Here is a 16,731-nt window from a genome sequence, read left to right as displayed (position 1 = left end):
CTTCACTGCCTGCTGTACCTGCATGCCACCTTTCAATGACTGATGTACCATGACACCCAGGTCTCGTTGCACCTCCCATTTTACTAATCTGCCGCCATTCAGATAATATTCTACCTTCATGTTTTTGCTACCGAAGTGGATAACCTCGCATTTGTCCACATTATACTGCATCTGCCATGCATTTGCCCACTCACCTAACCTGTTCAAGTCATCCTGCAGCCTCTTAGCATCCTCCTCACAGCTCACACCTCCACCCAGATTAATGTCATCTGCAAACTTGGAGATATTACATGCAATTTCTTCATCTAAATCATTGATGTATATTGTAAATAGCTGGGGTCCCAGCACTGAACCCTGTGGCACCCCACTAGTCACTGCCTGCCATTCTGAAAAAGACCCGTTTATCCCAACTCTCTGCTTCCTGTCTGCCAACCAGTTCTCTATCCACGTCAATACATTACCCCCAATACCATGTGCTTTAATTTTGCACACCAATCTCTTGTGTGGGACCTTGTCAAAAGCCTTTTGAAAGTCCAAATACACCACATCCACTGGTTCTCTCTTGTCCACTCTACTAGTTACATCCTCAAAAAGTTCGAGAAGATTTGTCAAGCATGATTTCCCTTTCATAAATCCATGCTGACTTGGTCCGATCCTGTCACTGCTTTCCAAATGCGCTGCTATTTCATCTTTAATAATTGATTCCAACATTTTCCCCACTACTGATGTCAGGCCAACCGGTCTATAATTACCTGTTTTCTCTCTCCCTCCTTTTTTAAAAAGTGGTGTTACATTAGCTACCCTCCAGTCCATCGGAACTGATCCAGAGTCGATAGACTGTTGGAAAATGATCACCAATGCATCCACTATTTCTAGGGTCACTTCCTTAAGTACTCTGGGATGCAGACTATCAGGCCCTGGGGATTTATCGGCCTTCAATCCCATCAATTTCCCTAACACAATTTCCTGATTATTTCCTTCAGTTCCTCCTTCCCACTAGACCCTCGGTCTCCTAGTATTTCCGGAAGGATATTTGTGTCTTCCTTCGTGAAGACAGAACCAAAGTATGTGTTCAATTGGTCTGCCATTTCTTTGTTCCCCATTATAAATTCACCTGATTCTGACTGCAAGGGACCTACGTTTGTCTTCACTAATCTTTTTCTCTTCACATATCTATAGAAACTTTTGCAGTCAGTTTTTATGTTCCCAGCAAGCTTCCTCTCATACTCTATTTTCCCCCTCCTAATTAAACCCTTTGTTCTCCTCTGCTGAATTCTAAATTTTTCCGAGTCCTCAAGTTTGCTGCTTCTTCTGGCCAATTTATATGCCTTTTCCTTGGATTTAACACCATCCCTAATTTCCCTTGTTAGCTACGGTTGAGCCACCTTCCCCATTTTATTTTTACTCCAGACAGGGATGTACAGTTGTTGAAGTTCATCCATGTGATCTTTAAATGTTTGCCGTTGCCTATCCATCATCAACCCTTTAAGTATCATTCGCCAGTCTATTCTAGTCAATTCACGTCTCATACCTTTCCTTAAGTTCAGGACCCAAGTCTCTGAATTAACTGTGTCACTCTCCATCTTAATAAAGAATTCTACCATATTATGGGCACTCTTCCCCAAGAGGCCTCGCACAACAAGATTGCTAATTAGGCCTTTCTGAATACACATCACCCAATCTAGGATGGCCAGCCCTCTAGTTGGTTCCTCGACATATTGGTCTAGAAAACCATCCCTAATACACTCTAGGAAATCCTCCTCCACCGTATTGCTACCAGTTTGGTTAACCCAATGTAGATTATAGTCGCCCATGATAACTGCTGTACCTTTATTGCACGCATCCCTAATTTCCTGTTTGACGCTGTCCCCAACCTCACTACTACTGTTTGGTAGTCTATACAGAATTCCCAATAGCGTTTTCTGCCCTTTGGTATTCTGCAGCTCTACGCATACAGATTCCACATCATCCAAGTTAATATCCTTCCTTACTATTGCATTAATTTCCTCTTTAACCAGCACACTACCCCACCTCCTTTTCCTTTCTGTCTATCCTTCCTGAATGTTGAATACCCCTGGATGTTGAGTTCCCAGCCTTGGTCACCCTGGAGCCATGTCTGTAATCGCAATGATATCATATTTGTCAATAGCTGCCCGCACAGTTAATTCGTCCACCTTATTACAAATACTCCTTGCATTGAGGCACAGAGCCTTCAGGCTTGTCTTTTTAACACACTTTGCCACTTTAGAATTTTGCTGTAATGTGGCCATTTTTGATTTTTGCCTTGGGTTTCCATGACCTCCACTGTTACTTTTCTTCTTTCTATCTTTTGCTTCTGCCCCCATTCTACTTCCTTCTGTCTCCTTGCATAGGTTTCCATCCCCCTGCTATTTTAGTTTAACCCCTCCCCAACAGCACTAGCAAACACTCCCCCTAGGACATTGGTTCCGATCCTGCCCAGGGGGACAAGGGGACAAGTCCGACTGTGCAACTACAGAGGAATCTCCCTGTTATCAGCCCCAAATGGAGTGATAAGCAATTTCAGCCCCAAAAATTATACCAAATATATTGGGGAACAAAGGGACTAATGAGAGAGAGGAATTTAAAGTAACTGATATCAGTCGAGAAAATATACTTAAGAAACTAATCCCCTGGACCTGATGGCCTACATCTTAGGATTCTAAAAGAGGTGGCTGCAGAGACAGTGGATGCATTCGTTCTGATCTTCCAAAATTTCCTTGATTCAAGAAAGGTCCCAGCAGATTGGAAGATAGCAAATGTAATTCCACTATTCAAAAAAGGAGGGAGAGAGAAAACCGGGAACTACAGGCATGACATCAGTCATCGGGAAAATGCTGGAATCCATTATCAAGGAAGTTGTAACAGGGTACTTAGAAAATCATTAAGCCGAGTCAACATGGTTTTATGAAAGGTAAATCGTGTTTGACAAATTTATTAGAGTTTTTTGAGAATGTAACTAGCAGGGTAGATAAAGGAGAACCAGTGGATGTAGTATATTTGGAATTCCAAAAGACATTCGATAAGCTGCCACATAAAAGATTGTAAAATGAGATAAGGGCACATGGGATGGTGGGTAATGCATTAACATGGATAAAGGATTGGTTTCCAAATGTTGTTATTGGCAGGCATTCAATGAGGCACATGCACCGAATTTAGTGACCAGAGCGCAAGTGTGCGAGTTGCACCAGGAATACGTCATGATCGGAGTGATCGTCAGCAGCCAGGCATTAATAGTTTGCGCCCCCGGTGAGCCTCTAATGAATTTTCCGTCGGGGCGCTAAAAGCTGCACGCCCAATCGCTAAGCTCTAACGCTCAAATTAACGCCCCCTCTGGCCGCTAACTGAGGCTATAGATAACTGTAAATCCAGCCCTTAGTCTCCTTATTTAAGGAAGGATGTGCTTGCCTTAGAGGTGGTGCATCAAAGGTTCACTAGATTGACCCCTGGGTTAAAAGGTTGTCCTATGAAGAGAGATTCAGTAGATTGGGCCTTTACACACTGGAGTTTAGAAGAATTGAATAATATCATTGAATCATATAAGATTCTGAGGGGGATTGACAGGGGAGATGCTGAGAGATTATTTCCCCTGGTTGGAGAGTCTAGAACTAGGGGGCATAGTCTCGGGATAAGACTGAGATGAGAAGGAATTTCTTCACTCAGAGGGTTGTGAATCTTTAGAATTCTCGTCCAAAAGTGCAGCGGATATTGAGTTGTTTAGTATATTCAAGGCTGAGAGATTTTTTTTACTTCAGAGGAATTAAGGGATATGGGGATAGGGGAGGAAAGTGTTGAGGTTGAAGATCAGCCGTGATCTTATTGAATGGCAGAGCAGGCTCGAGGGGACATATTGCTACTCTTGCTCCTAATTCTCATGTTAAATAAAGATTCATTATCTTTCCTACCACCAATGTTAAGCTAACTGGTCCATAATTACCTGGTGCTAGTCCTCTGGCACTATACACTTTTGCTAATTAATTTTTATATTAACTATATAAATATATATAAAATAATGCCTCTGCTATCTCTTCTCTAGCTACTTTTAATATGCATGGATACAATCCATCCAGACCAGGGATTTTAACTTCTCTTAAGTTTGATTAGTTTAGCAATTATTTCTTCTCTTTCTATCTTAAATCTCTTCATATATTTTTGATCTCTTCTAATGTCATGTTACCTAGTCTAGCTGGTAACTACTGAGGCGAAGTAATTGTTCAATATGTCTGCTATTTTTCTATCATTACCTGTGAGTTTATCTTGTGCATCCCTTAGTGGCCCTATATTCTGGAAGGGTTATATTTTAAATATGAAAATAAAGTAGTTCAATAAAACTTTACAGGATCCAGGCCTTTCCATGGGAATTTAATCAGTATCAATTCTGAATTTGTTCCAGACATAGTTACACTATTAAACTATTATCATGTTATTATTTTCATGATTGGTTCTCAGCTTCTGTTTTTGTTCATCATGGCCGGTTGAAGATAACAGTGTTCTTCTGGATTTGATTAGATTGAAAATCAAATAAGAAGAATTCTCATACAGATCTGGGCCGATTTTCTAATTGCATGTTCATTGCACAGCCTTAACCGCTGAGAGCACATATTGGAAAATCATTGGTGTGCTCCCCATGATTTTTCACATTAGGATTAATGGACACAAAATCGTGGGATGAGTGCCTGCAATTTCCTGATTTATTCCCAGAGGGCAAGGTTTTACATTGGCGGAGAACATTTCTGCTCCACTCCCCAGATAGCATAGAAATGAGAGAATGAGATTAACATAAGCAGAAATTCTTCTGTGTGCTATTTTTAAACATATTGATTATCGCATGAGATGTCTGTCATATTGAGTTTTTTTTAAAAGCTACTAGAAATTAAGACAGGTGTGTAGCTTGCATATGTAAGTAATAGCAAAAAGGCTGAAGGAAGTTAGCTAAAGGTGAAGCAATGGTGGATTGGGAGGCCTGGAGACCAATGTTTCCATTAAGCTGTGGTCTGGAGGCCCCGTGCAGGCCGCTCAGCTGCTTTTAAATGAAAAAAACACGCATGCGTGGAAATTTGAATGGGCCGCGCAGCCCGTTAAAGGGGCCGCGTACCCCCCAAAAAATAAGTGGGAACATTGCTGGAGACCTTCTCAAAATGGTGGCCATTGAAGGAATGTGAAAGCAATACTGGAGTCTGTGGAATCTCTTTCATCACTACTACAGAGAGGTGCTCTTGTCCCTACAACAATATGTAGAGGCTAAGGAAGCTTTACCTGAGAGTGAGGCGAAGAGGTTGGAAGATTGGCTTTACTTTATGGTTGGTGGTGGTTGTGGGAGAGGTGGGTGTTGGAGAAATGTATTAAGTGTAGTTTCTGATCTGTGGATGAACACTGCATTCAAAATATACTTCAGGACTAACCAGAAATTGAGAACATTAATTTGGACAAATCTGAATTGATTCCATTTTAATTACATTTGGATTTGGGGTAAAGCAATAGTTTGCACTTTAATTCAGATGTTCAGTTCTCACTAAAAGTTATAATTGCTCCATCTAATAGTCTCGTGGGAATGGGGAAGCATGTCATTCAACCCACACTTAAATGTTGAAACTAGAAAAAACTATTAAAATGGAAAATGACTGAACATTAGATTCACATCTTTTGGTTGTATAATCCAAAATTATTATGCCTCAGGCTTCTCTTTGAAAAAATGTGACTCAGTCAGTACACTTCATGGAGCTTAATTTCGTAGCCCTAATACCCTCTATGACCAGGCCTCCAGTCCGTTTGTATATGACATATATTTCCTGGTGCCAAATGGATGGGGCTAGGAAACACCTGTCTGAAACAGGCGAGAGCATTTACGTGTCATGCAAATGATGCAGGAGTGATGTTGTATCATTTTCCAGAGATTCTGTAAGCAGTTGTCTGAAATGAAGAGCATCCATGAAAACTGGGCATTAGATGTTGCGGAGCTGCATGTTCAGATCAGAGGATCTGTACAGGGAGCAGCCAGCAACTTCCTGGGACCTCACGCAAGTTTATCTTCCTAGTCTTTGATGCAGTAGATCTGCACTGTGGAGGTGGAGGTGATTTAGCTGCTGTTTGACACTTCCAGCAGGCTAAAACATTACTTGAGAGTTACGTTGCTGCAGGCTTTTAAAGTTCTCAGCTCTGATTTGAAGTGTGCGCCAATTCGGAGCAATAGTCCTGCCTGGTGCTCAAACAGTCCATTTAATTTAGCTGACTCTAGAAACAGACAAGCTCAGTGGAGGTCAAGTCGAGTGTGTGCAAAATGTGCTGGGGGAAGGGGAAGGAAATCAACCGTTTATCCTAATTTAGAATAAAACTAGCTGTAATGAGTAAGATGCTGTTGGCTTGGAAGATCAAGATGTAGAATCAGTTTGGGTGGAGATAAGAAATAGCAAGTGAAAGAAGTCACTGGTGGGAGTAGTCTACACTGCAGGACACAGTATAAATCACGAAATAATGGGGGCTTGTAAGAGAGGTACTGCAATAATCATGGGCAACTTTAATCTTCATATAGATTGGACAAATCAAATTGGCAAAGGGCCTTGAAGACGGGTTCATAGAGTGTATTAGGGAGTTTCTTAGAACAATACATTGTGGAACCAACCATGGAACAGGCTATTTTAGATCTGGTAATGTGTAATGAGACAGGATTAATTAAAGATTTCATAGTAAAGGATCATCTAGGAAAGAGTGGTCATAACGTGATAGAATTTCACATTCAGTTTCAGGGTGAGAAACTTGGGTCTGAAACTAGTGTCTTAAACCTAAATAAAGGCAATTACAAAGGAATGAAGATAGAGTTGGCTAAAGTGGACTGGGAAATTAGTAAGACAGTAGATAAGTAGTGGCAGACATTTAAGGAAATATTTCATCATTCTCAACAAAGATATATTCCATTGAGAAAGAAAGACTCTACGAGAAGGATGAAGCATCCGTGGCTAACTAAGGAAGTAAAGGATGGTATCAAATTGAAAACAAAGGCATACAATGTTGTGAAGATTAGTGGTATGCCAGAGGATTGGGAAATTTTTAGAAACCAGCAAAGGACGACTAAAAAAATAATAAAGAGGGAGGAAATAGATTATGAGAGTAAACTAGCAAGAAATATAAAAACAGAAAGAGCTTCTACAAGTATATAAAAAGGAAGAGAGTAGCTAAAGTAAATGTTGGTCCCTTAAAGGATGAGACTGGGGAATTAATAATGGGAAACAAGGAAATGGCAGAGTCTTTGAACAAATATTTTGTATCTGTCTTCATGGTAGAAAACACTAAAAACATTCCAATAATAGTAGAAGATCAGGGGGAAAAAGGGAGGGAAGAAATTTAAACAATCATTATCACTAGAGAAAAAGTACTAGGAAAACTTATGGGACTAAAGGTTGACACTTTCCCTGGATCTGATGGCCTGCATTATAGGGTCTTAAAAGAAGTGGCTGCAGAGATAGTGGATGCATTGCTGTAATCTTCCAAAATTCCTTAGAATCTGGAAAGCTCCCAGCGGATTAGAAACCGCAAATGTAGTGCCCCTATTCACGAAAGAAGGGAGACAGAAAGCAGGAAACTATGGGCCCAAGTTTCGGGTGGAGTTGCTCCTATTTTTTTGGAGCAACTAATTTAGTTTGGAGTATCTTAGAAATCGCAATTCTCTGCATTTAGTTTGCTCCAGTTCTAGTGAGTTAGTTTCGTTTTGTTTTAGTTCCGTTTTTTTTTCAAAAGGGGGCGTTACCAGCCACTTACGCCTGTTTTGCAAGTTTAGGCACCGAAAAATTACTCTAAACTAATTTAGAACGTAGTAAGTGACGACTTTTGTACGCTCAGAAAAACCTAGCGTACACTTTAGAATTAGGCGCAGGTAAGCCAGAGATAGTGGGGGAAGGGAAGTTAGAGGGAAGTTAGGGGATTTTCCAAAGCATTAAATACTTCACTTTAAAAAATAAAGAACCATAATCAATAATAAATGATAAATAAATCAATAAATCAATAAATAAAAAATAAAAAATCATTCAATAAATCAATAAATTAAAAATTAAAAATTCCAACTCACCTACCCGTTCGAGAGCCTGGCCAGGGCTAGGGGCTGCATACTGCAGGCTGGAAATCGGCACTCTACAGGAGTCCATTTAACCAGGGCTAGGGGCTGGTGCTGCAGGCTGGAATTGGCACTCTGCCCGCTCCAGGAGCCCATTCGGCCAGGGCTAGGGGTTGCGTGCCTCGGGCCCCTCCCACACAGCCAGCAGCACACGCACACAGAATCTGGGGGCCAGGAGCTACTGCGCACGCGCGCAACTGCGGGCACTCTTTTTGGCCCAGGGCTGTAGCTCCGCCCCCCTGCTGTTGTGCTGCGTCGCGCTGACTGCTGAACAGGCCTGCTGCACTCGGAGAATCGTGAGGTAAGTTTTTGGCGTGCTTTTCATTCTACAAAATAGGCGGGCCTCTCGGAGGTGCACCGTTCTAGCGGATATCGGAAACTTGGGCCCAAAATGCCAGATAGCCTAACATTTGTCATTGGGAAAATGCTAGAATCCATTACTAAGGAAGTAGTAGCAGGACATTTAGAAAATCATGGAGGACTGCTAATGTGGTATCCTTGTTTAAGAAGGGAGAAATGTATAGGCTGAGTAATTACAGGCCTGTCAGCCTAACCTCAGTGGTGGTAAAATTATTGGAAAAAATCCTAACAGACAGGATAAATCTATATTTGGAAAGCCAAGGATTAATTAGGGACAGTCAGCACGGATTTGTTAAAGGAAGATCGTGTTTGACTAACCTGATTGAATTTTTTGAGGAGGTAACCAAGAGGATCGATGAGGGTAGTGCGTATGATGTAGTGTACATGAACTTTAGTAAAGCTTTTGATAAGGTCCCACATGGTAGACTGGTCACAAAGGTTAAAGCCCATGGGATCCAGGGCAAAGTGGCAAGTTGGATCCAAAATTGGCTTAGAGGTAGGAAGCAAAGGGTAATGGTTGATGGATGTGTTTGTGACTGGAAGGATGTATCCAGTGGGTTCCGCAGGGCTCAATACTGGGTCCCTTGCTTTTTGTGGTATATATCAATGATTTAGATTTGAATATAGGGGGTATGATTCAGAAGTTTGCAGATGACACTAAAATTGGCTGTGTGGTTGATAATGAAGAGGAAAGTCATGGACTGCAGGAGAATATCAATCTACTGGTCAGGTGGGCAGAGCAGTGGTAAGTGGAATTTAATTCGGACAAGTGTGAGGTAATGCACTTTGGGAGGGCTAATAAGGAAAGGGTATGCACATTAAGCGGTAGGCTACTTAATAGTGTAGATGAACAAAGGGACCTTGGAGTGCTTGTCCACAGATCCCTGAAAGTAGCAGACCAGATGGATAAGGTGGTTAAGAAGGCATACGGAATGCTTGCCTTTATTGGCTGAGGCATAGAATACAAGAGCAGGCAGGTTATGCTTAAATTGCGTAATACTCTGGTTAGGCCACAGCTGGAGTACTGCGTGCAGTTCTGGTTGCCGTATTATAGGAAGGACGTGATTGCACTGGAGAGGGTGCAGAGGAGATTTACTAGGATGCTGCCTGGAATGGAGAATCTTAGCTATGAGGACAGATTGGATAGGTTGGGTTTGTTCTCATTGGAACAGAGGAGATTGAGAGGAGACCTCATTGAGCTGTACAAAATTTTGAGGGGCCTGGATATAGTGGATAACAAGGGCCTATTTCCATTGGTGATGGGGTCAATTACGAGAGGGCATAGGTTTAAGGTGGTTGGTGGAAGGTTCAGAGGGGATTTGAGGGGGGACTTCTTCACACAGAGGGTTGTGGGGGTTTGGAACTCACTGCCTGGAAGGGTGGTGGATGCAGAAACGCTCACCACATTTAAAAGATACTTGGATGGGCACTTAAAGTGCCGTAACCTGCAGGGTTACGGACCTGGAGCTGGTAATTGGGATTAGATTGGCGCAGATGCGATGGTAAGTACTGCAGGGAATCGAATACGGCCAGGGTAATCTCCTGGACTAGTTTCGATCGCCTGGATGGGTTGGAGAGGAATTTTACCAGATTTTTTTCTCCCAATTTGCCTGGGTATTTTTCTGGTTTTTGCTTCTCCCAGGAGATCACATGGCTCCGATTGGGGTGGAGTGTGGAGTATTTCAGTGTAAGGGGTGTCGCAGATGTGTGAGGTGGACTGGTTGGGCTGGGTGCTCTTTACCGTTCCGCCATTGTTCATTGGTTTATATGGAACCTTCAGGACTGCTGACTGAGGGCCGTGTGGCTCTTTGTCTGCCGGCGCAGACACGATGGGCCGAAATGGCCTCCTTCTGCTCTGTAAATTTCTATGTTTCCATGTTTCCATAATACAATCAAGCAGAGTCAACATGGTTTTATGAAAGGTAAATCGTATTTGACAAATTTAATAAAGTTCTTTGTGGATGTAACGAGCTGGGTGGATAAAAGGGAACCAGTAGATGCATTGTATTTGGATTTCTAAAAGGCATTCGATAATATGCCACATAAAAGGTTACTACACAAGATAAGAGCTCATGGTGTTGGGGGTAATATATTAGCATGGATAGAGGATTGACAAACTAACAGAAAACAGAGAGTTGGGATAAATGGGTCTTTTTCATGTTGGCAAACTGTAACTAATGGGGTGCCACAGGGATCAGTACTGGGGCCTCAACTATTTACAATCTATATTAATGACTTGGGTGAAGAGACCAAGTGTATTGTAGCCATTTGCTGACGATACAAAGATTGGTGGTGAGGAGAACACAAGAGTCTGCAAAGGGATATAGATAGGTTAAGTGAGTGGGCAAAAATTTGGCAGATGGAGTATAATGTGGGAAAATGTGAGGTAGGAAGAATAGAAAAGCAAAATATGATTTAAATGGAGAGAGATCACAGAATACTGCAGTACAGAAGGATCTGGGTATCCTCGTTCATGAAACACAAAAAGTTAGCATACAAGTACAGCAAGTAATGAGGAAGGCAAATGGAATGTTGGCCTTTATTGAAAGGGGGATGGAGTATAAAGCAGGGAAATCTTGTTTCAACTGTATAGGGCATTGGTGAGACCACACCTAGAGTACTGCGTACAGTTTTTGTTAAGTCCTGACTCTAATGTACTGACTCACATGAGACACATGCTGAAGTCAAGGTCACTCAGGACCTGCACCTTTAATTCACAGCTCTCCAGTGCTGCACTTGCCTGAGGCCTCTCTTTAAATACCACAGTGGGACAGGTATGGAGTGTCTCCTGCAAGTGCATTGCTGGTGGTAAGGTATGCTTATTGTTACAGGTCATATCCGGTTACAGTCATGTATAGCATGGTAAGATACAGTTATATACAGTAATGTGAGATACATGACATCACCCTCCCCCAAGGTCTTATTGCCTTTATAGATTTAGTCTCTCAGGTAGTCTGCGCTCTCGCGTGGAGCGTCTTAGTTGTGGTTCAGTTGTTTTTCGTTCGGTGTGATTCTCACCTGGGCTGTCTGTTTCGTTCGGTGTGATTGCTGGTATCTCGCCTGGGCTTTCTGTTGAGACTGCCCTTTCCTCAGGTTGTTCCACCTGTCTGTCCACCAGGTGTGGTGTGAGTTCCACATTCTAGTCTGCCTCTGGTTCTTCAGTGTTATCAGTGAATCTACTTTTTACTTGGTCTACATGCCTCCGGCAGGTTTGGCCATTGTTCATTTGTACAACCAGTAACCTGTTTCCCTCTTTGTCTGTTACTGTCCCTGCAAGCCATTTGGGACCCGGCCATAGTTTAGCACAAACACTTTGTCCCCTATCTCATTCGACCTCCCCCTCGAATTTCGGTCATGGTACTCAGTTAGCTTTTGACGCTTAGCCTCAACAATTTCATGCATGTCTGGGAGGATTAACGAGAGCCTGGTTTTTAAGGTTCGTTTCATCAATAGTTGCGCAGGGGGAACCCCAGTCAACGAATGCGGACGAGATCTGTATGCCAGCAGCAGTCGCGACAGGCGGCTCTACAGTGTGGGACCTTGGATTCTGAGCATGCCTTGTTTAATGATCTGCACTGCTCGCTCCGCCTGGTCATTGGAGGCCGGCTTGAAAGGTGCCGTCTTAACGTGATTTATACCTTGGTCAACTATAAAATCGTGAAATTCTACGCTGGTGAAGCACGGACCATTATCACTGACTAATATGTCAGGAATGCCGTGCGTTGCAAACATGGTTCTAAGGCTCTCCACAGTGGTGGAGGTGGTGCTCGAGTTTAAAATGGTGCACTCGATCCATTTTGAAAATGCATCAATGACTACGAGGAACATTTTGCCCATAAATGGGCCCACATAGTCTACATGCACCCGCGACCATGGTTTGGTGGGCCAGGGCCAGGGGCTTAGAGGGGCCTCCCGGGGGGCATTACTGAATTGGGCACAAATGGTGCACTGACGGACGCAGAGCTCCAAGTTCGCGTCAATGCTAGGCCACCAGACATGAGATCTGGCTATGGCCTTCATAAGGACGATCCCCGGGTGCTTGTGATGGAGCTCCCGGACAAACGCCTCCCTGCCTCATAAGGGCATAACTACTCGGCTGCCCCACATCAGGCAGTCTGCCTGTAGTGAGAGTTCATGCATGCGCCTATGGAAGGGTTTGACCTCCTCGGGGCAGGCATCGCGAGCCTCTGCCCAGTCACCGGTTAAAATGCATCTTTTAACTAGAGATAACGTGGGGTCGCTGGTCGTCCAGGCTCTGATTTGGCAAGCCGTCATGGGCGAACCTGTGGATTCAAAGGCATTGATCGCCATGACCATTTCACAGTCCTGTTCGTCGAACCCTTCTGTGGTCGCCAGGGGTAGCCTGCTAAGCGCGTCGGCACAGTTGTCTGTGCCTGGTCTGTGCCTTATCGTGTAGTCGTAAGATGCCACCATGAGTGCCCACCACTGAATGCGCGCCGAGGCGTTGGCGTTGATTGCCTTGCACTCGGATAGTAGGGACGTGAGGGGTTTGTGGTCGGTTTCTAATGCAAACTTGGCTCCGAAAAAGGTATTGGTGCATCTTTTTGACACCGTACACGCACGTGAGCGCCTCCTTCTCAACCATACCGTACCCGCTCGCCGCCTGCGAAAGTGACCTGGAGGCACAAGCAACAGGCTGCAATTTACCCGCATCATTGACATACTGTAAAATGCACCCGACCCCGTACGCTGATGCATCACACGTAAGGTCTAACTTTTTACCTGGGTCAAAAGAGGCTAAAACTCTCTTGGAACATAGAAGGTTGCATGCCTTATTGAAGGCGCGTTCTTGGGCGTCCCCCCAAAACCAATCGCACCCCTTTCTGAGTAGCACGTGGAGAGACTCCAGCAGCGTGCTCAAGTTCTGCATAAAGTTCCCAAAGTAATTGAGTAGCCTGAGAAAGGCGCGCAGTTCCAAGACATTCTGGGGCCTGGGTGCCAGGCGAATCGCTTTGGTTTTGGATTTGGTTGGGCGGATTCCTTCAGCGGCAATCCTTCTGCCTAAAAATTTATCCTCAGGCGCGAGAAACAGACACTTGGATTTCTTAACTCTTAGGCCTACCCGATCCAATCGACTTAGTACTTCCTCAAGATTGTGGAGATGAGAATCAGTGTCCCTGCCCGTGATGAGTATGTCATCTTGAAACACAACCGTCCCCGGGATGGACATGAGCAGACCTTCCATGTCGTGCTGGAATATAGCAGCTGCTGACCTGATGCCGAATGGGCATCGATTGTACACAAAAAGGCCTCGATGTGTGTTGATGGTGGTGAGTAGCTTAGACTCTTCGGTCAGTTCTTGCATCATATACGCAGATGTGAGGTCAAGTTTCGAGAAAAGTTTTCCTCCAGCCAACGTGGCAAATAGGTCCTCCGCTCTGGGCAGCGGGTATTGGTCCTGTAGGTAGACTCTGTTTATGGTAGACTTGTAATCCCCACAGATTCGTACGGATCCATCAGGCTTCATGACGGGGACGATGGGGTTTGCCCAGTCGCTGAATTCCACGGGAGAAATTATGCCTTCCCGCAGAAGCCGGTCCAGTTCGTTTTCAACCTTTTCCCTCATCACATAAGGCACAGCTCTAGCCTTGTGATGGACCGGTCTGGCATTCTGTGTGATGTAGATTCTAACTTTAGCCCCTTTGAACATGCCCACACCTGGCTGAAAGAGATGTTCAAAACGGCTTAGAACTGTTGAGCAGGAGGTCCGTTCCTCTGATGACATGGCGTGCACATCATCCCATTTCCAATTAAGTTCTGCTAGCCAGCTTCTCCCCAACAGGGCTGGGAGATCCCCAGGGACAATCCACAGGGAAAGTCGGTGCACCATCCCTTTGTGTGTGACTGAGAGCATGGCGCTGCCAAGGACTGGGACGATTTCTTTAGTATAGGTCCTTAGTTTGGTGTCGATCTTTGTGAGTTTTGGTCTGTTGCTTTTGTGCGGCCACAGCTGTTCAAATTGTTGAACGCTCATGAGGGATTGACTGGCCCCTGTGTCCCGTTCCATGTTGACGTGTATCCCGTTGAGTAGAACCCTCATCATAATTGGAGGTGTCTTGGTGTAAGAACAATGGACATTGATAGTGTTAACCCGCTGTACCTCGGCATCCTGTGCACTGTTCCAACTGTCTTCTGGTCCGCTTTCCGACCCTTCTGATTCGTATAGCAGCCAAGCTGCTGTTTTTCTGCACATGCGAGCCAGATGCCCTGTGTAGTTGCAGTTTCTGCAAACGGCATGCTGAAATCGACACACCCTGGTTGAGTGCCTTCTCCCACATCTCCAACACAGACCATTTCCATTGTTTCCGAAGGATAAACTGCGTCTGGCTGACCTCCCTTGAGCTTCTCTCAATCTGTTGTTGATTACTTGCATTGTGGGTTGATGAGGTGTGATCGGCCGTTCATGTGGCCCTTGATTTTGATGGCTTCTGGCGCCACTGTCTGCTGTTGAAGGCCTGCTCTCCTGTCTTTGTCTGTGTGTGGGGGTAGCGGTTTGTTTCACAATGTGAACCCCTTGTTCCGATGCCTCGTTGGTTGTCGTACCCGAAGTATAGATCAGCCTCGTTTCTTCTTTGCCTGCCAAGAACCTCTGTGCGACCAGTGTTGCTGCCTCTAGAGTCAAGTTCTTAGTCTCTATAAGCTTTCGGAAAATGCCTGCGTGGCCTATTCCTTCAATTAAAAAGTCTCTCAGTACTTCTCTCCTTAGTTCATCGGGGAACTCACATGAACTAGCCAGCCTCCGAAGTTCCGCCACGAAGTCGGGTATGCTTTTGCCCGCACAACGTCTGTAGTTGTAGAACCTGTGTCTGGCCATGTGTAGGCTGCAGCTTCAGGTGGTCTCTCACCAGTGTGCTCAACTCCTCAAACGACTTGCTTGCTGGTTTCTCGGGTGCCAGCAGGTCTTTCATTAAAGCGTATGTTTTCGAGCCACAGCTGGTCAAGAGATGAGCTCTTCTCTTGTCTGCCTTATCGTCACCCAGCCAGTCTTTGGTCACAAAGCAGTGCTGGATCCTTTCTATAAAGTCATCCCAATTGTCTCCAGCATTGTATTTCTCATCTGAGCTGTTGGTAGCCATTCTGTGGATTCTGTGATCCCGTAACTCGTCGCCACTGTTAAGTCCTGACTCTAATGTACTGACTTACATGAGACACATGCTGAAGTCAAGGTCACTCAGGACCTGCACCTTTAATTCACAGCTCTCCAGTGCTGCACTTGCCTGAGACCTCCCTTTATATACCTCAGTGGGACAGGTATGAAGTGTCCCCTGCAAGTGCACCCCTGGTGGTAAGGTATGCTTATTGTTACAGGTCATATCCAGTTACAGTCATGTATAGCATGGTAAGATACAGTTATATACAGTAATGTGAGATATATGACATCTTTGGTCTCCTTATTTAAGGAGGGACATACTTGCACTGAAGGCAGTTCAGAGAAGATTCCTGGGATGAAGGGCTCTCTCATGAGGAAAGGTTGAGCAGGTTGGGCCTGTACTCATTGGAATTTAGAAGAATGAGAGGTGATCTTATTGAAACATATAAGATTCTGAGGGGGCTTGACAGGGTAGATGCAGAGAGGATGTTTCCCCTCAGGGGGGAATCTAGAACTAGGGGGCGTAGTTTCAGAATAAGGGGTTGCCCATTTAAGACAGAGATGAGGAATTTCTTCTCTCAGAGAGTCGCGAATCTTTGGAATTCTCTACCCCAGAGACCTGTAGCGGCTGAGTCATTGAGTATATTCAAGGCTGAGATAGACAGACTCTTGAACTATAGGGGAATCAAGGATTATGGGGAACAGGCAGGAAAGTAAAGTTGAAACATAGCAACATAGAAAATAGGTGTAGGAGCAGGCCATTCGGCCCTTCGAGCCTGCACCACCATTCAGTATGATCATGGCTGATCATGCAACTTCAGTGCCCCACTCTTGCCTTCTCTCCATACCCCCTGATCCCTTTAGCCGTAAGAGCCACATCTAACTCCTTTTTGAATATATTCAACGAACTGGATTCAGCAACTTTCTGTGGTAGAGAATTCCATAGGTTCACAATTCTCTGGGTGAAAAAGTTTCTCCTCATATCTGTCCTATATGACTTACCCCTTATCCTTAGACTGTGACCCCTGGTTCTGGACTTCCCCAACATCGGGAACATTTTTTTTGCATCTAACCTGTCCAATCCCGTCAGAATTTTATATGCTTCTATGAGATCCTCTCTCATTCTTCTAAATTCCAG

The 16,731-nt window shown here is 44.4% G+C and overlaps 1 protein-coding gene and 1 long non-coding RNA gene across 3 annotated transcripts in view; one reads left to right on the top strand and one right to left on the bottom strand.

Moving 5' to 3' along the window:
- The window catches only part of LOC139275800 (uncharacterized), a 172,392-nt gene that overhangs the window by 69,827 nt on the left and 85,834 nt on the right, over positions 1–16,731 (bottom strand). The gene's annotated exons all lie outside the window — the stretch shown is intronic.
- colec12 (collectin sub-family member 12) overlaps positions 1–16,731 on the top strand; it is a 416,325-nt gene that overhangs the window by 314,185 nt on the left and 85,409 nt on the right. Inside the window, exon 1 of one of the 2 annotated variants that reach the window (XM_070893000.1) lies at positions 8,343–8,423. The exons of the other annotated variant lie outside the window; for it this stretch is intronic. The gene's annotated coding sequence lies outside the window, so the exon portion shown is untranslated. Of the gene's footprint in view, positions 1–8,342; positions 8,424–16,731 lie in introns of those variants that run through there. 2 annotated transcript variants of the gene reach the window in all.

Source organism: Pristiophorus japonicus, chromosome 1 (genome assembly GCF_044704955.1).
Source record: "Pristiophorus japonicus isolate sPriJap1 chromosome 1, sPriJap1.hap1, whole genome shotgun sequence".
NCBI classification, from domain to species: Eukaryota; Metazoa; Chordata; class Chondrichthyes; family Pristiophoridae; genus Pristiophorus; species Pristiophorus japonicus.
This window is presented reverse-complemented; position numbering and strand designations above follow the sequence as displayed.